The sequence below is a fragment of the Dama dama genome, chromosome 8 (genome assembly GCF_033118175.1).
Source record: "Dama dama isolate Ldn47 chromosome 8, ASM3311817v1, whole genome shotgun sequence".
NCBI classification, from domain to species: domain Eukaryota; kingdom Metazoa; phylum Chordata; class Mammalia; order Artiodactyla; family Cervidae; genus Dama; species Dama dama.
The window spans coordinates 9,408,679-9,434,700 of record NC_083688.1 but is presented as its reverse complement, the minus strand read 5'-3'; the positions used below and the strand labels follow the sequence as shown (position 1 = coordinate 9,434,700).

The window sequence follows — 26,022 nt, the reverse complement described above, 5'->3', positions numbered from 1 at the left end:
CCAGATTCCTCTGAAAGCTTGCTGTTGCTGGAAAGAATCTTAGAATTAAGAGGCAGAGGGGGAATATCCACCAGAACCCATTCCCTTTCTGTCATTCAGAGTGGATTTTGCTCAGCTGGTGTTTTAATTTTTACTACCAGTTTTTCCATCTCAGGGAAGTTAAACTCTTCTGCCTGACATCCAAGACCGTCTACAATCTGGTCTCACCTACCCATCAATCCCTATTTCTAACTCTTCATCAGAGTGCATTTCCTAATTTGGCCAGCCTCAATGTTCTGAAGACACACTGCTATGTTCCTGCCTTTGAACCTTTGTTCAATTCCCAACTGATATTTCTCCTACATGCTCCTCTCCCCTTTATTTAAATCCTATCCAAACCTCAAGGCCCACCAAGGTTTTACTTCCTCCATTCAATCTTCCCCACCACTAACTTCTCCCCTCTGTCTTCACACTGGTAATGTTTATATAAAGTACCACATGTTTATGTAAAGTACCACATGTTGACCACTCTGATGAAACCATATTCACTTATTTCTTATCTCAGTTCTAATTTTCCAAGTAAACTGTTAAGTTCTAAAAGCCAGGGTCCATATCATATACTTCCTTGGTATCCCCACATGGCCATCCATGATAATCATCAGTGCTTATTTACAAACACAAATTATCAAGTTGTACCCTCCCTGTGTTTCTGTTTTGTTAGGTCTCCAGAGAGACCCGGGAGTCTATATGTTTTGCAAGTGCTTCAGGTATAGTCAGCCCTTTAGTTAGAGATCACTGCTCACAGCACATGACACAGTAGTCACTCAACTTGACTGTGAACATCTGGGTATCAACTACAATATATGTAGTTATTTATATCACACGGTGACCTAATTGATGGGCACTCCCACTGCCAAATGTATACCTCAGGGCACAGGTTTGGAGGCAGAGAATCTGGTTTACTTTTGCTGGCTTCAGTTTGGTATGTTTGGAATTCAAATCTCTCCACCTTATGATCTCTTTGTAATTACAATTATAGAGATTGGGCTGATTGAATAGATGGAATTGTAGCTGATTAGAAACATTCCCATCTTCATTTCCTATTCTGTTCAATCAGTTATAATCTATAGTATTTTTCTGTGAAGTAATATTTAGGGGAAAGGGTACTTTGGTATGTGAAAAAAACTCCAGGCATAACTGCAAAATTGGTAAAATGTATCTTCCTCCTCAGTCCTCACCCCATATACTAAATCCAACTCAAGTGTTAAATGATGAAGGATTAAGCTGTGATCCCCTCCTGGGGTACTAGTATTTCAGAGGGAATCCTCTGGAAGTAAGAGGAGGAGATTATCTTAATGATTCCTAAACTTACTTGACAGGCAAACTGCCAGAGCCCGATTTGGGTGAGCATTTTCTTAGAAGATGACCCCCTGGGCACCCCTTTGCTTCTTCCTGAATGCTACAATTTTCAATAAAGTAAACAGTGACCATAGAAATTTACAATTGTTGTTCCTAGAGCTGAAAACAGTTTAAATGTGGACATGTTGGTCTGCTGTGGATGGTGTTAGAAGAAGCATCTGAGTCAGAGTCCCATTACTGTTTTGTCAAAACAGCATCTTCTGGATTTTTCACATTCTTACACTATTAAATTCAAAAGAGAAAACCCTTGAAGTCTTCTATTATTCATCCAACAAATATTTATTGGGTGCCTATTATGTCCCAGGGACTGTCCTATATTCTAGAGATACAACAATGAACAGATGAAATTCATGGAGGCTGTTGTTCAATCGCCAATTTGTGTCTCGCTCTTTGTGACTCCATGGCCTGCAGCATGCCAGGCTCCTTTGTCCTCCACTATCTCCTGGAGTTTGCTCAAATTCATGAACAGGGTTTGTGAAGGGCAACATATAAACTAAATAAATAATCATGTTATACATTAAATGATGAATGCCGTGGAGAATAAAATTAGCAGAGAATGGAAATGAGAAGTGTTGGGGGAAATGTTAAATTTTAAACTGAATGGACAAGGAAGTTATGAGAGGGTATCACTGGAGTAAAGACTTAAAGGAAGTGAGGAAGCAAGCCATGTAGATATCTGCAAAAAGAAAATTCCCAATAACTGGTTTAATATCTCTCAGATTATAGGTTAAGAGTTAGGTCTTGCAAATTCTAATCAAACACTAGTGTCTTTGCTAAATGCACAATAACTTCCCCCTTGAAAGTTATTCAGTCCTCAACTGTAAAGTCTTCTAAGGCTTAGTTGAAGATTTTCTATTGAAAAGCAAAAAAAAATAATAATAATAATTTCCTGAAAGCTTAACAGTACTACCATAATCACTTAAAGGCATAGAATACCATCCTAAAACCAAACAAACCAACAAATAAAGTTTCTTGTAATTTTCAGCTGAGAGATCCCATTTATATTAATTAATTACTTTAAAAAACATTATTCATATAAACAATTAGACATTGAAATTTAAATGGATTGCTTGTTTTTAAAAGATGAAAAATAGTTCCTCGTTTGGTTCTCAGAACAAATTGTGATATGTGCAAAACTGGCATTATGTTCAGTACACACATGAGGATGCTAAGGTCCAGAGAAATTAGATGCCTTGTCATAGGTCCCACAGTCAATAAATGGTTGAGCCAGTGTTAAAACTCAGGTCTTTTGACTCTAAATTCCATGTTTCTTCCCTCTATCCTAGCTGCTATTTCAGTTCCCAAATTAGGAAAACAGCTACAGCATAGTACTTACTTACAGAATTTGAACAACCTCTAGATGCCCTGTGAAACCACATCTGTCATATAAAAAAGAGAAATAACAACAGTATATTGGAAAAGCCAGTTGTGAAGTTAAACTTAAAACCCAAAGGACAGACAGCTGGCAGCAGTTCCTGAGGCCTAAGTCTTAGAGGCTGGAAGTCTAAATCACAGCAGAAACTTTATACCTTTCTACACTGGGCTCTGGTACAAGGAATGCTTTCCACCTAGGGCAGAGTGGATGCTAGAAGCAGCACAATGTTCCATTAAGTACTAAAATTTATCAATACCCAGTTCAGGCAAAAAGAGGTAGATAAAGAAGTGGTTATATTACTGGAATTTGGTTCTTTCCCCTTATTTCCAAAACCACCCAATCAGGGCTCTTGTCACTTATTTCTGTAAGTCTGTATACAGACTTTCTGTAAAAGTCTACTGTCAGTTTCTCCCCTTTCCCTGACCTTTTCCCCAAACTTTTACTTCCCAAATTTTACTCTTTTGCATAAAAAACTTTAGTGACTCCAAAATACAGTTCATTAAGAAAATAAGATTCAGTTTAGCAATCAAGATATTATTTATAACACAACTTACTAAAATTGACACAAGATGAAGTAGAAAATGTGAATTGTCCTATATCTCTTAAAGAAATCAAATTTATTAATAAATATCTTTCTTAAAGAAAGCTCTAGACCCAGATGGTTTCACTGGAAAATTCTATCAAACATTTAAGGAAGAAATAAGATCAATCTTACACAAATTCTTTTAGAAAATAGATAAGGAGGGAATATTTTCAGCTCATTCAGCCTTAGATAGTCAATCTGATCTTTGACATTCCTGCCCTAATTACCAAAATCTAGAGACAGAAACTATGCTTGTTTCCTAATTTTCTTCCAAACAGCATGCTACATGCTCTTGCTGACGGTTCCCCTTCCTTGAAATTCCTTCCTTGGAATTCCCACCCCACTCTCTTTGCCTATTCAAGTACTTTGGATGGATAGAAGTGAGGATTCTTAGATGATCTGAAACTTAGGTCCATTCTTTTTTCTTTTTCCTTTTTTTTTAAGGCCTATTCTTTTGTCACTTGCCACTAAAGACAAGTATAACCTTGAGAAGTGAGCACAGAAAAAAAAAAACAAATCAGTGTTAGTACTATACATAAATATTAAACCCAGTGTAGTATACACAAAAGAAAAGTCAAGGGCTTTCTTTCTTTTTTCTCTTTGTTTTGTTTTCAAGGGCTTTTCTGATTCAACGAAGTAGTGTTCCCACTCACCAGTGAAATGCAATAGAGAACTCTGCAAAAGGCAGAAAAACTGAGACTTTTTATTTTTTAAAGAACAGCAACAGAATACCAGTGAGAATCTTCTGTCACTCAGCTTTCCAGCAAACATTTATTGAGAGCCTACTATGAGCCAAGATTATGCTAGGAATTGTGTATATACTTGGTGGTCCCTTCTTTCATGGAACAGTCTAGAAGAAGAGACAGACAATAATTAGGTGACGAGAATTATAAATTGTGATTAACTTTTCTGAATGTAAAGGACAACCCCCCTTTTTGGGGGGACCCTCACCAAGTGGGGATCTTAGTTTCCCAACCAGGGATTGAACCAGGGCCCCAGCAGTGAAAGTACTGAGTCCTAATCACTGGACCACCAAGGAATTCCCAGAAGAAACATGGAAAGCAAGAATAATGGTGGGAAATTTTTTTGAAGTTGATGGTCAAGAAACGTCTCTCTGAGGAAGATAAGTTTCTTGGAGGATGAGAAGGCACCAGCCTCTTGGATGAGGGCCATTGCAGGCAGAGAGAAGAGTGTGTGATAATTCTGAAACTAGAAAATTGTCGAGTTTTCTTAGCAGCTGAACAGAAGGTTGATGTGGCCAGTGGGTTGGACAGGTAGCTGAAGCCAGATCATGATGGATCTTCCTGGTTTTGGAAAGATTTTTTTTTTATTCTAAATATAGTGGAGCCTCTGGAGGATGATAAGTTAATGAAGAGAGAATTGAGAAGGCCCCAGATTGATAATACTTCAAAAGACATTATTTGCTCCCACATTCAAATGGCATTTATGGAATATCTCTGTACCAGGTACTCTTCTCAGCATTTTAACATCCCATTCGGTTCTCACTATAGACTTGTCCGTGTGTGTGTGTGCGTGTGTGCGCGCGTGCAGGAGCTAAGTTGCTTCAGTTGTATCCAACTCTTTGTGAACCTTGGGCTGTAGCCTGCCAGGCTCCTCTGACCATGGGATTTTCCAGGCAATAATACTGGAGTGTGTTGCCATTTCCTTCTTCAAGGGATCTTGCTGACCCAGGGATTGAACTGGTATCTCCTGTGTCTCCTGCACTACAGGTGGATTCTTTACCACCGAGCCACTGGGGAAGCCCTGATAGACCTGTGAGTGAGGTATTATGTCATTATCACTTTCCCACTCATTAAGAAACTGATGCTCAGAGAGATTCAGTGACTTGCCCAAGATTTTATCGATATTAGCCCAAAGCCGTGATTTGAAATTTAGTCTCAGCTATGATTCAAGGTCTCTCTGTTCATCCCACCAGATTATCTAACAGTTACTCAGGCCAAATATCCACAGTATCTTTGACTCCTCTCTATTTCTCATATACCCCTCCCCTCTTATTAGTTCAGTTCAGTTCAGTTCAGTCGCTCAGTCGTGTCCAACTCTTTGCGACCCCATGAATCGCAGCACGCCAGGCCTCCCTGTCCATCACCAACTCCTGGAGTTTACGCAAACTCATGCCCATAGAGTCGGTGATCCCATCCAGCCATCTCACCCTCTGTCACCCCCTTCTCCTCCTGCCCCCAATCCCTCCCAGCATCAGGGTCTTTTCCAATGAGTCAACTCTTCGCATGAGGTGGCCAAAGTAGTGGAGTTTCAGCTTCAACATCAGTCCTTCCAATGAACACCCAGGACTGCAAATCCTGGTACGTTTACCTCTAAAATCTAACAACTTGTCAGCATCTCTGCTGCTGCTGTCCTGATCTGAGACACCATTGTTTTTTGCCTAGATTCCTGCAATTGCCTCCCAAACTGTTCTCCCTGCTTCTGCCCTTGCTATCCTATCTTCTTTTTTTTTCTGCAAAGCAGCCAGAATAAACCTTCTAAAACATAAGTCATATCATAAAACATAAATCATTCCTCCAGTGACTTCCCATGTCACTCAAATAAAAGTCTTTAATGACTTCCAAGGCCCTACAATTCTGCCCCCTACACTCCTGCTTCCCTGGCCTAGCTCCTAAATCTCTCCCTAGCTCACTTTATTCAGCTACACTAGTCTCCTTCAACAAGGAAACTCTTGTCTCAAGACCTTTACATTTGCTGTTCTTTCTGCCAGGAATTCTTTTCTCTCTAATGTTTGTAAAGTGTCCTCCATTTTTTTAATGTCTTAGCTCAGGGGGCCCTTTCTGATCACCCTTTGTAAAATGGATAACTCTACCCAAACAATAGCCTCATCTCCCTTCACCCTACTGTCTGATTCTCCACAACCCTGAGCACCAAGAGGTAGACTGTAGGTTTACTTATTTCTTGTTTGCTTCCCCCCCTGCCCTTCAAAATGTAAGTTCCTGAGGACAGGGATTTTACTCTCTGTTCTTAGAACACAGATTTCAGCTCCTAGAACACTGCCTGGCTCAATGAATTTAGAGGCAGGTGACTAAAGAACAGAGCCTATTTGATCAATGACTGAATGAACAGAAAGACAAAATCATTCTCCTGAGGATGGGAAAGCACTTTTTTAAACTAGGAAGTCATGGCAGAGGTTTATTTCTTCCAGTTGATTCTTTGGTTTCGAAGCCTTAAGAACAGCTTCTGGACTTCCCTGGTGGCTCTGTGGTAAAGAATCCACCTGCCAATGCAGGAGACACAGATTCGATCCCCGGTCCAGGAAGATTCCACATTCCTCTAGGCAATTAAGCCCGTGCACCACAACTACCAAGCCAGCCTAGAGTCAGGGCTTTGCAACAAGAGGAGCCACAGGAGTGAGAAAGCTGGCCCTGCAACAAAGAGGAGCCCCTGCTCACCTCAACTAGAGAAAGCTTGAGCACAGCAACGAAGACCCAGCACAACTTAAAAAAAAAAAAAAACTCAACAACTTCTGAAAGCTTTAACTAAATTGAGTGGATCAAATGATCTTGGTTTATGCAGTGCTGACTACCAGCTGGCAGGCTACCAGTCATATAACTGGGTATGTCCAGGAGCTCAGTCTTGCCCCATCACCTTCTCTGGTTCACTGCAAAGCTTACTGAATACCTTTCTCTTTTCTTTGTTTCTTTTTAAAAATATTATATGACATATTTATTTAACATGTATATTACACATATGTTACTCTTTTCTAAGACACACTTCCATGCCTTTGGCTTTTTTGAGTTTTTTATTCTGGGCAATGGGAGTGATAGTTGGTCCCTGTCTGTGGTTGGGATTCTATACAGGGAAAGTCATTCAATTAAATCAAGCAGTATTGAATCCTTAATTGACACAAATGAGACAGACAGACAGCTGGAGGAGTGGGGGAGGGACAAGGAGCAGGTGCTCTGCATAATGGAGAAAGAAGAGGGGCAGAATATAAATTCAGCTCACTTGTGAGTCTAGGGTTTGTACCGCAAGATAGGTAAGTTTTACCACAGCTTACTTTACATACAGCAGAAAGGATTTGGTGGTATCTTTGCCAAGGATAAGGCAACAGATTCCAAATGCTTGTGCCATTTTGGCTGCCCTGATGGCCAAAGTCGGCCTCTTTTCAGGTACAGTCATTTATGAAAATCACTCTTGGTGGAGCCCAGGGTTTGTTTTTTTTTTCCCAGATAACTTTATCACATAATGTTTGAATGAAAGAAACCACTTTTTAAATTCCTTTCTCAAACAAAGGGATTCTTAACACATGAGTTAGGAAAGTGAGGGAAAGGATGTTTCTAAATCATCAAATGCCAGATATAGGGGCATTCCTGCTGAGGAGGCATGTCCCTTGACAACTCTGGAATTTCCCTGAGAATGTTGGGGGTATTTTTTCCTCTTAGCCCCATCTTGATCTGAGCTTTGACTCCTCAGCTCAGACAATTCTTCTCTGTATCCATGGGAATTGCTCCCATAATTAGCAGTGTCTCCTGCCTGGAACACAGACAAGTAAATGTTCAAACCTGGCAGCTGATCCTGGGAAGGAAAGCTGATTAAATCTTTCCTGTTGAGAGGCACCTCTCTGATTTGAATGTGACACCTACATCCTCCACCTCAGGTTTGTCTGAGAGAAGCAATTTCACCCATGCCTTCATAACCAGAGGTCCTGATATTTAAAGATATTTAATCTTAAAAAGAGCCCACTAGTTTCCCACTGATTTAGTAAAAAGCACGGGCTTCTCCCCCACCCCTTTCCTGGCCCCTTCTCCACTAAACACCACCCTGGATTTGGTATGATGAAAGCTCCTGCTGCACAGGTCTCATCAAATGCCAGGAGCCTTGAGGAATAAAAGGAGTTCAGAACACCACTAAGTACATGTAAGTATTAACTGCAGTGGAAGAGTGAAGGAGCAGGCAAACTCTTTAAAAGTTTTGGTAAGACAGGCTGGAACCATGAAACCCCAAAGTGAACATTCTTGGTGATATTCTGTTCCAGAAAAGCTTTCTATGGGAGGAGGTGTATTCTTATCTGGATGTATCTAGGGTTATGTATGACCATTCAAATGTGTGCAGGAGAGACAATATCCATTTTCTTCTGACATCAAGGCAACCCTTTAAGTGTATCCAAATTTATTTCGGTTAGTGCAATAAAAAAGCCAGGTTGGAGAATTATGTCTAAAACAAAAACAAAAGCCATTGTATGCTTGAAGTTTCCCACTGAAAGCCTGCTTTTCGAGCAGTTTGCCTCTCCACAGTTCCAGTCACCTCACAATATTTGCATTCAGGCAGGTTGGCTGTGAACAAAGCAAGTTTGCTTCACAGGCAGTAGCCCTAAACGTACTCTCTCAGGACAAAAGTTTTTCTTCGCGGTGTTTTCTACACGGCTCTGGTGAAGGGCCATTCACTTACCTCCAACCTCTTTCTCCTGGGAGACAAAGGCACCTTTGGGCAGCAGTGACATGGGAGAGTTAGAATCAGATTTGTTATCGCCATTGCAGCCTTCAATTTCAGTAAGAGGCTAAATCTGTCTATTCCAACTACAGGAAGGCAGTCTTTATAACCCCTGGAGCACTTGGCCAATTATGCACCTGCAAATATACCATACAGGACATTTCAGGTTCCTAAGCACTTTGAAAACCGATACTTAAACAGTCTCAAGGGATCCTATCACCCACCTCGAATAATAGCTGCTTTGGAATCTGTTGTTGGCACCAGAAAAAGAAAGAGTCCTCTGAAGTCATTCTAAAGCCATTTTTATTGTGCATTTTCAAACAAAGAACCTCACCAAAAGAACTTCTGTTACAAAATCAGGGTAGAAAGTCAAACTCATCTCATCTAAGAGTCAATTACCCTGGCAATTTTGTGAAGGGATGGGAAATGAGTGCTAGGGGAAAGGGTTGTGGGGAGGGGGTGGGATTGGCTTTTAAAATCCCCTGGGTGAGAAGGGTGTTCCCACTGACTCTAAGCTCTAACAATTACAACAGAAGGGCCTCTGTGACTTTCTGGCTATAAACTTTTTATGATTATTAACTGGGGAAATCTAGAATATGTGGAATTTTAACAATCGGCTTTCAACCCCCATTTGCTTCTTTCTGAGAAATTTGTTTTTGCACAGAGTGTAATAACCTAAGGCTCAGAATTTACGTTGACTACCTTATATTCCTTGCTGAAACCCACCTTCTTACATATCTTACTTCCAATAAAGAGGCAGATGCCCTACATGCTGTTTATCTCGGGGAAGAAATACATGTGGGAAAAGAAGCAATTTTCTTCTTGCAATTAAATTGTCATGACCACCTGTTGTGGGATTATCCTGCCATCTGCTGTTCAAAAGAGAAACAACAGCAGAGAAACAGGTTGGATGAGCTAAAATGTTCCTCAGTTGATAAAGGGTTTCAGTACAGTTTAAAATCTTCCTTTTTTTTTTTTTTTTTTTTTTTAAGAGTATCGCTCTCAATTACTATTGTGAGGTAGAGCTAATGGCTGATGGAATATCCCAAAAATGGGAGGACAACTGACACTGTTGTTTCTAGTTGTAGAACCTTCTTTCCCTTGACCTAATCATTTCACTCCTAGAAACCTCTTCTAAAGGATGAATCTGAAATTCAGAAAAGGCCATGTGTGCAAAGATGTTTATCATAATGATCATTTTATATTGAAAAAAATTACAGAAGCGACTCAAAAGTCCACCAGCTAGCAAATGGTTAGGATCATCTACTTGGTGGAATATTCTGAAGCTACTGTAATTTACATGAAAAATTTGACATGATGGTGTGCTTAAAATGCAACATAAAAATAAAACAGATTAAAAGAGCAGATTAAGGACGTCCCTGTTGTTCTAGTGGTTAAGAATACGCCTGCCCATGCAGGGGACCAGGGTTTGATCCCCAGTCCTAGAAGATCCCACATGCCGTGAGGCAGCTAAATCCCTGCACCACAACTAGTGAGCCCTCGTTCTAGAGCCCAGACAATGCAACTGTTGTGGCAGTCCGAGGGCAGCTAGGAAAAGTATTTCCAGACACAGTATTTCAGACAGGAGTGAGTTTATTAAGAACAAAGAGCAGAGATAATGAGAGTCCTGCAAGCTCAGCGGGCTGACCTCCTGACAGACCAGGAGAGTCCACGGGAGGCTGTTAGAACAGTGGGCGGGCTCAAGGGAGAGCCGACGCTTTCGTGGGCTAGGCGCCAATTTTTATAGTCTCAAGACAAAGAAAATTCCTGCTGGAAGGGTGGCATGAGGTGATTGGTTAGGACACTACAGGGTGAGTGCACCCAGGGTGGGCATTTTTGCCTAATATGGGGTCAGAATACTCTGGTGGTTCCGATGGTAAAGAATCTGCCTGTCATGCAGGAGACCTGGGTTCAATCCCTGGGTCGGGAAGGTCCCCTGGAGGAGGGCATGGCAACCCACTCCAGCATTCTTGCCTGGAGAATCCCATGGACAGAGGAGCCTGGTGGGCTACGGTCTGTGGGGTCGCAAAGAGTCGGACACGACTGAGCGACTAACACTTTCACTATTCGTGGGGTCAGGAAGCTGGCTGGTAAAGATCAGGGGGCTTTTGGCAACGGTTACAATGGGGCCCAATCAGTTCCAGAGGTGACCTTGGTTCTGAGCTCCACTTCCGTGGCCTTGGTGCAAGGCCTCGCACCTGTGACCTTGGTATGGAATTACTGAAGCCCAAGGCCCAGAGCTTGTGCTCTACAACAGGAGAAGCCACCGCAATGAGAAGCCCACACAAGCAGAGAGCAGCCCTTGCTCGCTGAAGCTAGAGAAAGCCCGCATGCAGCAACAAAGACCCAAAGGAGCCAAAAATAGATAAGTAAAGAGCAATGTTCCTTAAGCTCTTTGGCTGCTCTAATTGTTTCCCATCTGGCCATCTTGTGTAGTCTCTCTTCCCTCGTGGTGCCAGCCAGAGTGATCATTCTAAAATGCAAGGTTGGGATTTCCCTGGCAATCCAGTGATTAAGATGCTACGCTTCCATTATAGGGGGCATGGGTTCAATCCCTGGTTGGGGAACTAAGATTCCACTTGCTGCATGGCATGGTCAAAAGAAAAGAAAAAAAAAAAAAAAGGAAGGTTGATGAAGCCATTCCCCAGCTCAGAATCTTTCAAAGGCTCCCACTGCCTTATGGAATTAAGTTCAAACTCCATGCTATTTCACCCCTTTGTGATTTTGCTCATGCTGTTCCCACTGCCAGGGATGCCTCTTCTCACTATCTGCCTGACAACTCCTCCCCGTCTTTTGGGACTCGGTTCAGGTATCAGCTCCTCTTGACACTTTTCCTGACACCTGGCCCTTCGACAGAACTGACCACAGCCTCCTTTGTACCAGTGGCTCCCCTCCCCACCATACTATAATAACATCACTTATCACATAGGTGATTTTCTCTTTCCTCATCTGACTCCTTCCCTGGATGTAAAGCTCCTTGTTTATGAATCTTGCATCAAGGGGTAGATCCCGGACTTCCCTTGTGGTCCAGTGTTTGAGAGTCTGCCTGCCAATGCAGAGGATGCAGTTTTGATCCCTGGTCTGGGAGAATTCTACATGCTGCTTGGCAACTAAGGCCATGGGCCACCACTACTGAAGCCTGCGCCCCAGAGCTTGTATTCCACAAGAGAAGCCGCTACAGTGAGAAGCCCACGCACTGCAACTAGAGTAGCCCCCGCTCACTGCATCAGAAAAAGCCCTCAAGCAGCAACAAAGACCCAGTGCCGCCAAAATAAATAAAAGGAAAAAATTTTAAAGGTGTATATCCCAGCACCTAGTACTGTGTCTTGTTTATACTAGAAGTTCTATAAATGCTTGCTCAATAAGGAATTCATCTAAAACATTTTGTTTATTTATTTATTTTGGCCGTACTACTTGGCTTGTGGGATCTTGGTTCCCCAACCAGGGATTGTACCTGTGCCATGGCAGTGAAAGCTCGGAATACTAACCACTCAGTCACCAGGGAATTCCCACATCTAACATTTTAATTTCCAGAAGGCTTTCATTATAATGTGGCATTTGATTCCGATAAGTGGCAAAGCAAGGACTTGAACCCAGGTTTTCTAAAAGGAAGGAAAAAACTCAAACCCTGTAGCAGATACTATTTTTGCTCACCCCAAATCCTCTCAGATCTTTTACCAGTTCCTCCACACCTCTTTTAGGTGCTGTTTGCTTTTGCTTCCAGTAACCAGTACCTGCGGCTCTTCCCAGGAGGACGGTCCTCAGGATACTAGAATGGCTTTGATTCTTTCCTCTTCCCTTTGCGTGCAATGGTGTTAAGTCACCTCAGTTGAGTCAGACTCTGCAACCCTATTGACTGTAGCCCACGAGGCTCCTCTGTCTATGGGATTCTCCAGGAAAGAATACTAGAGAGTGTTGCCATTTCCCACTTCAGAGGCTCTTCCTGACCCAGGGATGGAACACTCATCTCTTGTTTCCTGAATTGGCAGGCGGTTTCTTTACCACTGGCGGCACCTAGGAAGTCCTCTCTCTTCCCTGCTGCTGCTGCTGCTGCTGCTAAGTCGCTTCAGTCATGGCTGACTCTGTGCGACCCCATAGACGGCAGTCCACCAGGCTCCCCTGTCCCTGGGATTCTCCAGGCAAGAATACTGGACTGGATTGCCATTTCCTTCTCCAATCTCTCTTCCCTAGCCTCTAGCAAATGACTAACTGGAGGTGGGAATTTGCAAACTCAGTTGATTGTCTCCAGTAGAATTTATACTCCTGAGTTCCCTAAGGGATTAAGCTACACTTTCTGGGACTACCTGAAACCTCATTTTTGCTTGGCTTCTTTCTCTTCTTTGCCTTGCTTCCCCTTGGCCCTCTCTGGCTTCTTGGAGGGCTTCCTTAATTAATCGCCTGTCTAGGATTGTTGTCTCAGACTCTGCTTCTAAGGTTTCCAAAGCATCCACCTAAGCATTTCCTTAGTTCCTACTTTACGTCGGAACCTGTTAAGTGCTCTTACAAAAGCTAGTTTATTTATACCTCACCAACTCTCTGTGAATGACGTATATAAATTTTTTTAAACACCTGAATAAACAGGCTTAGAGAGCCAAGGTAATTTATCCAAGGTCACAGCCATCGGAAGAGTCAGAAGTTGAACCTAGTTATTTTTATCCCAAAGATGTGTCCTTTTCACTAAGTCTTGATGCCTCTTGTGACTCTAAATTCAATGTTTTTCTCTTTGTGAGGATGGCATCATCGGCTGACTGAGTTTAGTGGGAACTCTTTATTTTGGACATTTATCTGCACATCTGGTGGATTCATTTGCCAGTTTGTATAAATTTTAGTAATGTCAGATAAATAGTAAGAGCAGGTAAAAGACAAAAAGCGCTTCATCAAAATAGGCTTGCTCTTTTCTCTACTGCAGGATGTTCCTAGAATAACTATATATCATTCTAATAACTTGGGATCTTTTGCCAGTTTCCTAAGTCTCTGGGCCTCAATTTTATCATCTTTAAAATGGGGAAATAAGATAATAAGAATACCCACTTAACTTGATAGGTTAATGAAAAACACTTAGAACTGACACAAAGTGTGCGTTCAGTAAGTGTTGGTTACTGTTGTTATTATTAAAACTGCTACTTAATATTAAACATGTCTTTGTCCTTTTGGTCACATGTACATTACAGTGTAGAGACTCAGGATGGACAAAACACTAGCAATGAGTCACTTATAGAAGCCCTGTGTGTACTAAGAAGGAGCTTGTTCCTCAGATATCAATATTGTTATCAATATTTCCAAGTAGGTAGATTGTTGTTTAGTTGCTAAGTCATGTCTGACTCTTTGCGACCCCATGGACTGCAGCATGCCAGGCTTCCCTGTCCTTCACTATCTCCTGGAATTTGCTCAAACTCATGTCCATTGAGTTGGTGATGCCATCCAACCATCTCATCCTCGTTGCCCCCTTCTCCTCCTGTCCTCAATCTTTCCTAGTATCGGAGTAGATAAAAAGTATTATTGAGTTGTTCACAGTCCACAGAAGTTAATTCATAGTCCCTCTTGTGGTGACTCCTAGAATTACCATTATCACTTAGATAAATCATAGAGGATCACATTTGCAGGAGTTGTCAGACACTGAAAGACCACTTTAGTTCAGAGGTTACAAAGCTAGAGCTCCAGACCCCCATATGTCAGAGAAGGTCTAATGAAAATTTTCAAAATTTCAAAAAGTCTAGCTAAAATTGTTCTTTTACTTATCACAGAAAAAAGTTTTTTCCACACATATTAACTCTTTTAATCCTTTGAGATAGGTGTCACACTATTATTCCCATTTTGCAGATGGGGAAGTTAATTCATAGAGACATTGAATAATCTGTCCAAGGAAGCAAATAACAGAAATGGCTTTGAATCCAGGCAGTGTAGCTTCAGGGTCTATCTCGTCACCTAATTGCCTAGCTGTATAGTTGCAGTAGTACTAGCTCTATTTCCCCAGTGCCCACTATATATGCCAGTCCACAAATTAAGCTCACATCATATTTTCTCACTCCGGAGCTGCATTTTGCAGATAAAAAAGCTCAGACTCAAAAAGGGCACAAGGAAGGTTAGAAGTGAAAGATTCATCACCTCTTTGTGAAGATGGATTCACAGGTGTATACAGATGTCAAAACATCCAATTTACACTGTGTAGTCTATCGTATGTCAGTTTTATTTCAATAGAGCTGTTTTTAAAAACAGCAAGAAAAATATTTTAAAAATAAAAACAACATGGAGATGTCAGGCATGAGACTAGTAAAAATTATAAAGCTGGGGAATGTTAACTGTTAGCCAGAATGAGGGGATATAGAGATTCAAGAGCCAATATAGCCATTCTGGAGAACAATTTGCCAGTACACAGTCAAGTGAATTCTGGATTTAGCCTATGCCCCAGTAATTCTGTTCTTGAGTCAACATTAAAAAAAAGAAGAGTCACACCATAGTGAAACTGCACAAAATCAAGGAAAAGAAAACACAAAAATATTCAGGAGAAGGGGACTTTTTTGGCTTTGTGGAGCAGCTTGTGAGACCCTTAGTTCTCCCATCAGGGATCAAACCTGAGCCCCCTGCACTGAAGGTACACAGTCTTAACCACTGAACCACCAAGGAAGTCCCAGGAGAGGCATACTTTTAACCTCAATATTAATATTTACTTTAAATATTATAAAGCTATAGTATGAAGTATACTATAGTATAAACTATAATATAAAGCTTTAGTAATAAAACAGTGGTATTATGTTAAGACATATACCTCAATAGAATAGAGAGTTAAGGGACAGAGCCACATGTATATGGTCAATTGGTTACCAAGAAAAGTGCTGTAAAAGGATAGTCAGTCTTTCAAAAAATGGTGCAGAACCAACTTGGATATCCATAAGTAAAAAATAAATTTCAACTCTTCTCTCATACCATACAAAAAAATTAATTTGAAGTGGATCATAAACCTAATCATAGATGCTAAAACTTTGCAAGAAAGTAGAAGAAAATCTTTGAGAACTTGGGATAGAAAAAGCTTTCTTAGGAACTTCTCTGGTGGTCCAGTGACTAAGACTCCATGCTCCCAATGCAGGGAACTTAGGTTCTCTTGTTGGTCAGAGAACTAGATCCCACATGCCCCAACTAAAGATCCTTGCATGCTGCAAGGGAGATCAAACATCCCATGCACTGCAGCTAAGACCTGGCACAACCACATAAATAAGTAAAAAGAACTTTTAAAGTCACTTTAAAAAAAAAAAGAGTTTTCTTAGAGTTAAAAAAGAAAATTAACCATCAGAGTAAGACTTTACATTGAAACTACTTGATAAAAAAAAGTCTTCTGCCCTTCTAAAGACAATGCAAGTTGCAGACTAGGGGAAAGTATTTTTTATGTATATTACTGACAAGGAAACCGTATCCAGAATACATTAAAAAATGTATTCTCAATGCGTCTTAAAAAACCTATCAACTCAATAATAAGAAAACTCAGGGAAAAAGAAGTGAAAGATTTACTCAGACTCTTTTCCAAGGAAGATACATGAACAATGAGCAAGCGCATGAGGAGATTGCTCAGCATCATTAGCCATCAGGGGAAATGCAGATTAAACCACAATAAGATATATCTGTATGCTTCCACCAGAAAAGCTGTAATTTAAACAGGCATAACACCAAGTGTCAGTGATGTTGCTGAGCAACCAGAACCCTCAAATGTGGCTGATGGGATTGTAAAGTGGTTCGTACAAATATTTTGGAGAACAGTTTGATAGTTCCTTAAAAGTTGAACATATGCTTAACTTATGACCTAGCAATTCTACTAGATAAGTAAAAACGTATGTCTACAAAAAGTCTTGGGACTTCTCTGGTGGTCCAGTGGCTAAGACTCCATGCTCCCAATGCAGGGAACCCATGTTCCATCCTTGGTCAGAGAACGAGATCTCTCATGCCACAACTAAGGAGCCTGCATGCCAGAACAACAACAACAAAAGATCCCGAATGCCTCAATAAAGATTGAGGAAACTGCAGCTGCAACTAAGACCTGCTGCAGCCAAATAAATAATCTTTTTTAAACTTTAAAAAACCTAATCCTTAAAAAAGTCTTGTATATGAATGTTTATAGCAGCTCCATTCATAATAGCCCCAAATTGCTAGTAACCCAAGTGTCTTTGAACAGGTAAATGAATAAATGAACTGTGGTATAATAATACAATGGAATACCACCTGGCAATAAAAAGGAATGAACTATTGAAATATGCAATTATGGATGAATCTTGAAAACATCATGCTGATGAAGGAAGATAGACAAAAAAGAGTATATCAGCACATCATATATTACCCTCTTTACATGAAATTTTAAGGAAAAACTGGAAATAGAATCAGTGATTTTCTGGGGGTAGAGAGGTTAATAGCAATAGAATTTGGGGGGCTAATGTAAATGTTCTGTATCTTGATTGGGGAGTTTTTGCATAAGTATATATATTTGTCAAAACTCATCCAACTGTATACTTTAAGTGGATGTATTTTATTAAGTGAAAATTATGATATTTCTTTCACCTTTTCACTTTGATTTTTAAAATAAAAAAGATTAGAAGGAGACAAAAGGAGTAGGAGGAGGGAGGGGAAGAGGAAAGAGAAGGTGAGGGAGAAGCATCACTCAGGCTCAGAAACCAAAGTCATTTACCGAAGGTCACATAGCTGATGAATTGTGGAGTTGAGAGCCCAGCCTAGATCTAACTGACTTCAAATCTCAGTCTCTTGCCACTGTTCCCATCAGCCAATGTGGTTCGATTTTAGACACAGGATTAGTGAAAGAAAAAATAACACAAAGGGATATTTAGTGGTTTTAAACAAACAGAACTGTTGGTTGGGTTTTAGTCCCTCATATTACAGATGAGAAACCTGAAGTCCAGAGAAGGAGGTGACTTACCCAAGGTCACACAGCTGGTAAATGACACGATTGGGACAATAACTCGGCTTCAGTATTTTTATGATTTCTCCTTGAGACACTTTTCCTCCAGTTTCATTCTATCATTTTTCTCTGCCTCAAAGAGAAAAGCATAAAGAAAGAGTAATAAAAAAGATGAAAAAACAATAGTCAAATGAGTGTTGCAAGCAACAAAAATAAAAAGAGGCAAGAGCAAGCTATGGGGCTCAAATGATTAAGAATGTTTTTCTGGAGGAGGCAGGACTTGATGGAAACCTGGAAAGACAGCCATAGTGACATTTGTGTGCAAGAGAGTTTAATTACAGGGGGGTGGGTAGATTTCATGGGAATATGTTTACAAGGTACCCTGCCATCCCATTCAGAGTGTTTTCCTCTGGAAACCTGCCAACCCCAGAATGTTATCTTTCACTGGAGCCTTAATTGTTTAGGTTGAGATCATATTCATATGTTTCCAGGAGTCCTAGGTCGTAGAAACTCTCCAACACACTGAATGCAGAATTCAGTCATGAGCTCTTCCATCATTTCTTAACTGTGCCTACCGAGTGGGGGTGCAGAGTATGAAGAGGTGTGGAGTGAGGGGTACGACCCTGTGTGAGCTTCTCAGGTCCAAAGAGACAGATCCTGGGAGACTTGGAGGCTGTGGATGATGAGAATGGACCTTTTGTTGATCTCTTAGGGTAGTTCTTGCTGGGGTAAGAAAGAAACCCATGAACAATTTATTTTTGGCTAATGTGAAGTCCAGAACAGGTGTCCCTGATTGACATGTGACCTTCTTCTAAACGGATTCATTAACCCAAGCTCTTTCCATCTCATGGCTCTGCCATCTCACCACATAAAGCCCAAAGAGACTATGTTTGTCAAACTGCAGAAAGGAGAAAGAGATGGGGAGGTCTTCTTGGGAGGATTTTGTGAAGAGATAATGTCTGCTCGCATCCCATTGGCTAGAACTCTGTCACATGAGCACATCTAATAGCAAGTGTAGTCTAGCTGTGTGCCCAGGAAGAAGAGGAAGCAGAGAGTCAGAGGGGATACAGACAAAAGGGACCTTGCCTGCAGCTTGTAAATAAAATAATTACGACTGATTGAATGTCTGCTTCAGTGCCAAACATGGTGCAGGGCACTTTACTTAACTCAGTCCTCTGAAACACTTGTGTAAAGTAGGTATATTATACAGAAGATGGTAGAGAAAAACACTGAGGTTCAGAAAGGTTGGATATTTTACCCAAAGTCATACAGATAGTGGGTTGTACAGCCAAGTTTTCAAGCCTGGGTCTGTCTGATTCTAGAGCCCAGTCTAGTTGTAAGAATGGGATCCCTTGGACTTGTGTTCCTTAGTTTTATTTCTATCTGATCACCTTTATATAAACTACTAAAGAGCAAACAAATTATTCATTTATGCATCCTCCCAGTGCTTCCCAGTATAGGCTGTGATCTATATATATACATATTTAAATTCTTGGCTGCAGAGTCTTTGTTGCTATGTTCAGGCTTTCTCTAGTTGTGGCAAGTGGGACTGCTCTCTAGTTGTGGTCCCCTGTTGCAGGGGCCCCTCTTGCTGCAGAGCCTGAGCTCCGAAGTGTGCGGGCTTCAGCAATTGGAGCTCTTGGACACTAGAGCAAAAGCTCAGTAATCATGGTGCCCAGGCTCCACAGCATGTGGATTTCATTTCATTTTGTCCCTGAACAGCATTCCACGGACTGAATGTGCCACAATTTGTTTAACCCATTCATCTGTTGATAGACATTTTCCCCCATTTTGGCTTTTATGAATATTCATGTAGGAGCTTTGTGTGAACATATGTTTTTATTTCTCTTGGGTAAATAGAGTTGACCCACAGCATGTGGAATCTTCCTGGACCAGGGATTGAGCCTGTGTCCCCTCCATTGGCAAGCAGACTGTTAACCACTGGGCCACCAGGGAAATCCCAATGCTGTTTTTTGATTAAATAATAATGCAAGTTTAAAGTGCCTTAAAAGTGTACAAAGTCCACTTGTGACTTTAAAACAATCCTCATAAAAAACCTAAGCAAGGACTTCCCTGGTGGCTCAGTAGTTAAGACTCCATGTCCCCAGTGAAGAGGCACAGGTTTGATCCCTTGTCTTGGGACGATCTGATGCTGCATGCCCCTCCAAAAAAAAAAAAAAACCCAAAACTCCAAAAAACTTAAGGAAAAAACTAAAGTGAGTTGTTCAGTGTCTTGCGTAAAATCACATGGTAAAAGCAAAATCAGAACAAAGTCTACCAATGCCAAGTCCAGTACTGATACCAGCTTTACCAGTCTCTAACAGGATGACCTTGGGTAGGTAATTTAACATCAAAATAATTTAACCTCATACTCTTAAGTAAAATGAGTATAATAAAAGGTAAGTAAGTAAAGGCAGTAATTCTTATAAAGCACTTAGTACAGTGAGTAGCACCCATAAGCACTCAATACACATGAACTACTGATTAAAGGATTTAAGTTCTTTGATATTTCAGTTGTTTAAGTTCTCTGACATTCCATTTTTTCATGTGTGAAATAATAATATCTCTTTGATGTGGTTTTTGATAATTAAATGAGCTAACCTGACTTGAAGAGCCAACTCATTGGAAAAGACTCCCTGATTCTGGGAAAGATTGAAGGAAGGAGGAGAAGGGGAAACAGAGGATGAGATGGTTGGATGGTATCATTGATTCAACGGACATGAGTTTGAACAAACTCCGGGAGATAGTGAAGGACAGGGAAGCCTGGCGTGCTGCAGTCCACGGGGTCTCAAAGAGTCGGAGACGACTTAGCCGCTGAACAGCAACAACAAAAACATGCATTTCAAGGCCCGGGTTAAGTGCTGAGCATGTGGTAAATGGGAGGGAAGAAGAGTGATTACCTTTTAACAAACACCAAACCAAAGTCATCATTTTTTTCCTCCAAAAATTAGATGTTTTTTGGGTAGGTGCCCAGGAAATATTTGTTGACTGACAAATGAGCTGATGCCAACATCACTGCAGTGTATCATGTAATAAATAAATTTCATCTGTCTAAACATGTTGCTTTTCAGGCAATCAAAACACTTTCCCATCCCTATTTAGGCTTTCTCAGTTTCAGTGTTGGGGATCAGTAAATCATTCCTTTTTCCCATGGTGTCCCTGAGACCCTGGACAGTAGTTAAGACTCTCCTTGATATCCAGAAGGCAGAAAGATGGCTCTATAGGGCTATGGTCAAGGGTACAGTAGCTAATTCTGAAACTCTGCACCGGTTTGGTTCTTAGGACGTGTGCTTGGGGCTGGACTGGGTTCTGAAAACACACAGGCACGCATATATTTTTTGTGTATGAGTGTGTGACTTTTTTTAAAGTCCATAGCTTCATTTTAAAAAGTTAGTCAAGTCTTTTAAAAGCCAGAAAGATACTAACATTACAGCATACTAACACATATATATGGAATTTAGAAAGATGGTAATGATAACCCTATATGCAAAACAGAAAAAGAGACACAGAAATACAGAACAGACTTTTGAACTCTGTGGGAGAATGTGAGGGTGGGATATTTCAAAAGAACAGCATGTATACTATCTATGGTGAAACAGATCACCAGCCCAGGTGGGATGCATGAGACAAATGCTCGGGCCTGGTGCACTGGGAAGACCCAGAGGAATCGGGTGGAGAGGGAGGTGGGAGCGGGGATCGGGATGGGGAATACGTGTAAATCCATGGCTGATTCATGTCAATGTATGACAAAAGCCACTGAAATGTTGTGAAGTAATTAGCCTCCAACTAATAAAAGAAAAAAAAAAAAAAAGCACAAAGAAGAATCATTGTTAACATTTTGTTGTCTATCATTTTGGCTTTTTCTATACATATAACATTAAGAAGATAAATCTATCTTATACTGTTCTCATACTTGCTTTTATTTTTATTATTTTTTAATGTTTACTTGGCTGTGCCAGGCCTGGGAACTCTTAGTTTTAGCATGTGTGACCTAGTTCCCTATCCAGGGATCCAATCCAGGCCCCTGCATTAGGAGCACAGAGTCTTAGCTACCAGACCAGCAGGGTCAGGAAGTCTCTTCAATTTTTTAAATGAAGCAAAAGTTTTGAACAGACAAAAGAATATGTAGGAATAACCAGTAAATACATGAAAAGATGTTCAGCATCAATAGTCATTAGAGAAATGCAAAGTAAAACCACAAAGGGAAACCAATTCACACCCACTAGAATGACTAAAGTTAAAAAGACTAATAATACCAAAGATTGGCAAGGGTATGAAGCAAATGGAACTTTCATACATTGCTAGTCAGGGTGTAAAATGTCCTTTGGGAAACAGCTGAGTCATTTTTTAGTTAAACATACACCTACCCCAGCATGGAGCAACGACACTTCTATATATTTACCCAAGAGAAATAAAAACGTATGTCCACACAAAGCTCCTACATGAATATTCATATGAGCCAAAATGGGAAAAAGTGTCCATAAACTGATGAATGGGTTAAACGAATTGTGGCACATTCAGTCCATGGAGAGCAGTTCAGGGACAAAACGAAATGAATTCCTGACACAGGCAACAACACAGACGAATCTTCATAGATATTATGTTGAACAAAGGAAGTCAGACATGAAAGAGCACACTCTGTATGATTCCATTTATACATGTTCTAGAACAGGCAACACTAATTTATGGAGACAAAAGATTAGAATGGTGGCTGCCTCTGACCTTGGGGGAGATTGAGAAGGGACAGGAGGAAATTCTCTGGGTAATAAAAGCGTTCGGTATCTTGTGAGTGGTGTGGGTTTCACAGGTGTACACATTTGTCAAAACGCATCTGATCGTATACATATAATCCATGCATCTTGTTGATGGTGAATTAAACCTCACATAGTTGATATAAATACACTTGTGGAATTGCTTCCTGGTTTGTCAGCTTGTGTTGGAGTTTAGGAAAGGAACCCCCCTCCCCGAGTCACCTCAGAGTAGAACAGGGCCGGTCATAGTCAAGGATTAGCCCACCTGCTGGCAGTTTGCCTGCCCCCCCAAAAGTTGTATCTGCACCTCAGCTCCCTCACTGTGACCCCAAGGCCTTTTTTTTCTTCTTTTTTGGCTGCACTGTGTGACTTGTGGTATCTTAGTTCTCTGACCAGGAAAGGAACCTGGGCCCCAGAAGTGAAGGTGTCTAACCACTGGGCTGCCAGAGGATTCCCAACTTTTTATTACTATTATTATTATTTATTTATTTATTTTGGCTGCTTGTGGTGCTCCGGCTTTTCTTGTTGTAGAGCATGGGCTCTAGGGCCCACAGGCTTAGTTGTTGCCTCACGGCATATGTCCTTAGTGGCCTCGAATGGGATCGAACCTGCATCTCCTGTGTTGGAAGGTGGCTTCTTAACCACTAGACCACCAGGGAAGTCCCCCCAGTGCCTTTCTTATGCAATGCTGATCCTGCTAGTCTTGGCTAACCAGAGGGAACTTAGGCAAGTCACAGGCCTGGCGGGGAGGGGGGCCTCTCCTGATACAAATGTGGCCAGCTTTGCAGTCAGAGATTTGGGGTTCCAATCCCAGCAGTAGGCTTCCTTCCGTTCTCAGCTGTCTGTACCTTGGCTAAATCACTTACCCGCCCTGAAGCCCAGTGCTCCAGACAGGCGAGGAGCATTGGTCTTTGCAGTTCAGTGCTGGGATGAGAAGACTGTTCCACATGCTTGTCAAGTAAAAATCTAATATCTGCTCCCCTGGACACAATGGTTCTCAACATTTTAGGGGATCACAAACCCCTCTAAAAATCTGATGAGAACCCTGAACCTTCTCCCCAAGAAAACTACACAAGCATACACCCTTTTACATATCATTTCCTCGTTTCTGGGAAGCCCATGCACCTCAAGTTAAGATCCCTGGTTCTGGAGGGTTTCTTTCGGCTCTAAATGTTCTATCAAGCATTCTTGCAGCATAGCTACCATTTTTCCTGCACCTAATCTCTGCAAGAACCTTCACTCTTATGACCCTCTGAGGATGGTTTACAAATGAAGAAAACAAAATTCAGAGAGGTCAAGTGACCTGCCGGAGATCACACAGCCTGTCATGGCTAATGTTGAGACCTGACTTCACTCTCGTGCCTTCTGATTCTAATCCTCTACTTACTGCTCCAGGTGAGAATATTCAGTCCCCTTCAGTTGCTCCCTGATGCTCGCACAAAGGGTCTGGGACCTGGAACGCTCTGTAATAACAGCAGGAATGACTGTCCTTACCCAGTCCTCTAGTAAGAAGATTCTGCAATGGGTGAGTGACGCCAGGCCCAGCCCAGGTGCAGACCTCAGGCTCCGCTCAAGCATGTGTCATCTGCCCCTCGATTTCTCAATTTAGCCCACAGCCTGAGGAGTGGGTGTGGAGCGGAAGAAGGGAAGAGAAACAGAGGAAATTACTTATAAAAAGAAGTTTCAGGTTGAGTCATACACATGAGTTATAACTCAGAGAGAGGCTCTGAGGTAGGAGAGGAAAAGACAGAGACAGTCCTTTTGAGAGGGTTCCTTCTTCTCGTGGGACAAAGATGTTCAGATGAGTTGCTGGTGTCTCTGCTCTGGAGACAGAGAGACAGAGAGGCAGAGACAGAAGTCTGTGCCCTGGGAGGAGTGAGTGGGTAGTAGTGTTAACAACACGTGTTAATCGTTTCCCATGTGTCAGGCCCTCTGCCATGTGCTTCTGAGGCGGTGCTTAGTTTTACCTTTACCAGAGTAGACAGTACTATTAATTCCCATTTTTAAAGAAGGGGAAATTGAGACAGAAAGGCTAAATGACTTGCCCAAGGTCACACAGACAAGTGGTCAACATTGGCTTCTAACCCAGAAATGTTTATACTTTAAGAAAAAAAAGAAAAAAAGTAAACAATGTGGAGTCCTTCCCCAAGGCTACTGAGCAGGACCTCATACCAAGGCTACAGAAGTGGAGTCTAGAAACAAGGTCATCTTGGGAACTGACTGAGGCCCATTGTAACCGCTGCCAAAAGCCCCCCTGATTATCACCAGCAGGCTTCCTGACCCCAGTTCAGTTCAGTTGCTCAGTCGTGTCCGGCTCTTTGCGACCCCATGGACTGCAGCACGCCAGGCTTCCCTGTCCTTCACCAGCTCCTGGAGCTTTCTCAAATTCATGTCCATCCAACTATCTCATCCTCTGCCGTCCCTTTCTCTTCCTGCCTTCAATCTTTCCCAACATCAGGGTCTTTTCCAATGAGTCAGTTCTTTGCATCAGGTGGCCAAAGTATTGGAGTTTCAGCTGACCTCATATTAGGCAAAAATGCCCACCTCAGTGCTCACCCTACAGTTCCCTAACTAGTCACCTAACTTCCCTGGTACCTCAGACGGTAAAGAATCTGCCTGCAACATGGGAGACCTGCTTTGATCCCTGGGTTGGGAAGATACCCTGGAGAAGGGAACAGCTACCCACTCCGGTGTTCTTGCCTGGAGAATGCCCATGGACAGAGGAGCCTGGCGGGCTACAGTCCATGGGGTCGCAAAGAGTTGGACATGACTGAACAATTTTCACTTCACAATGCCAATCTTCCAGCAGGAATTTTCTTTGTCTTGAGGCTATAAAAATTGGCTATTAACCCATGAAAAGCGTCAGCTCTCCCTTGAGTCAACCCGCTGTTCTCACAGTGTCTCAGTCGGCTCTCACTGGCCTGTCAGGAAGTCAACCCACTGTGCTCACCACACCCTCATTATCTCTGCTCCCTGCTCTTAATAAACTCACTCCCTTCTAAAACGCTCTGTGTCTGGAAATTCTTTTCTAACCCGCGCTCGGACTGCCACGACAAACAAAACCAGGACGGCTCTGACTGGAGTCCGTACTTAATCCCCGGACTCCGGGTTTCTTCCTACGTTCTGTTTGATGTTTGCTTATAACCGAGACTCTGTAGACACACCCTCTCCTTTAACACTCACATCAGCCCCGTTTGACCGTTGGGGAAACCTCAGAGGAGTGAAATGACTCGCCCCAGGTCAAAGAGCAGGTCAGCCTTGGGGTTGGGGAGTGACTGCAGATCCAGCTGTTCCCACCACCACCACCTGCCTTCAGGGATGAGTTGGGCCAGAGGGTCCACTGCACAGCCCTGGGGAGGGCACGGCTCCCAAGGCCCTCCTGCTCACCTCCGCATCTGTGTCTCTTGACAGCACAACCTTTGCCTGTGGCTGCAGCTGCTTCCCTGAGGGTGGGGATGGGGGTGTCCTTTAGATTTCCCTCCTGTTACTGCTGAGTCATTTCTCCCTCGAGTCCTTGGAGTTAGTGGGAACCCCCTCAAGAAATGGAAGCTACGCAGAAGAC

The 26,022-nt window shown here is 42.0% G+C and overlaps 1 long non-coding RNA gene across 1 annotated transcript; it reads right to left on the bottom strand.

The window, feature by feature from the left end:
• Positions 1-4,034: 4,034 nt before the first annotated feature.
• LOC133060663 (uncharacterized) lies at positions 4,035-24,051 on the bottom strand. The gene is made up of 4 exons (XR_009693800.1): positions 23,955-24,051; positions 17,728-17,838; positions 8,772-8,950; positions 4,035-4,206 (listed from the first exon to the last, which is right to left on the bottom strand). It is a non-coding gene; the product is annotated as an uncharacterized LOC133060663 (long non-coding RNA).
• Between the last annotated feature and the right edge of the window lie 1,971 nt (positions 24,052-26,022).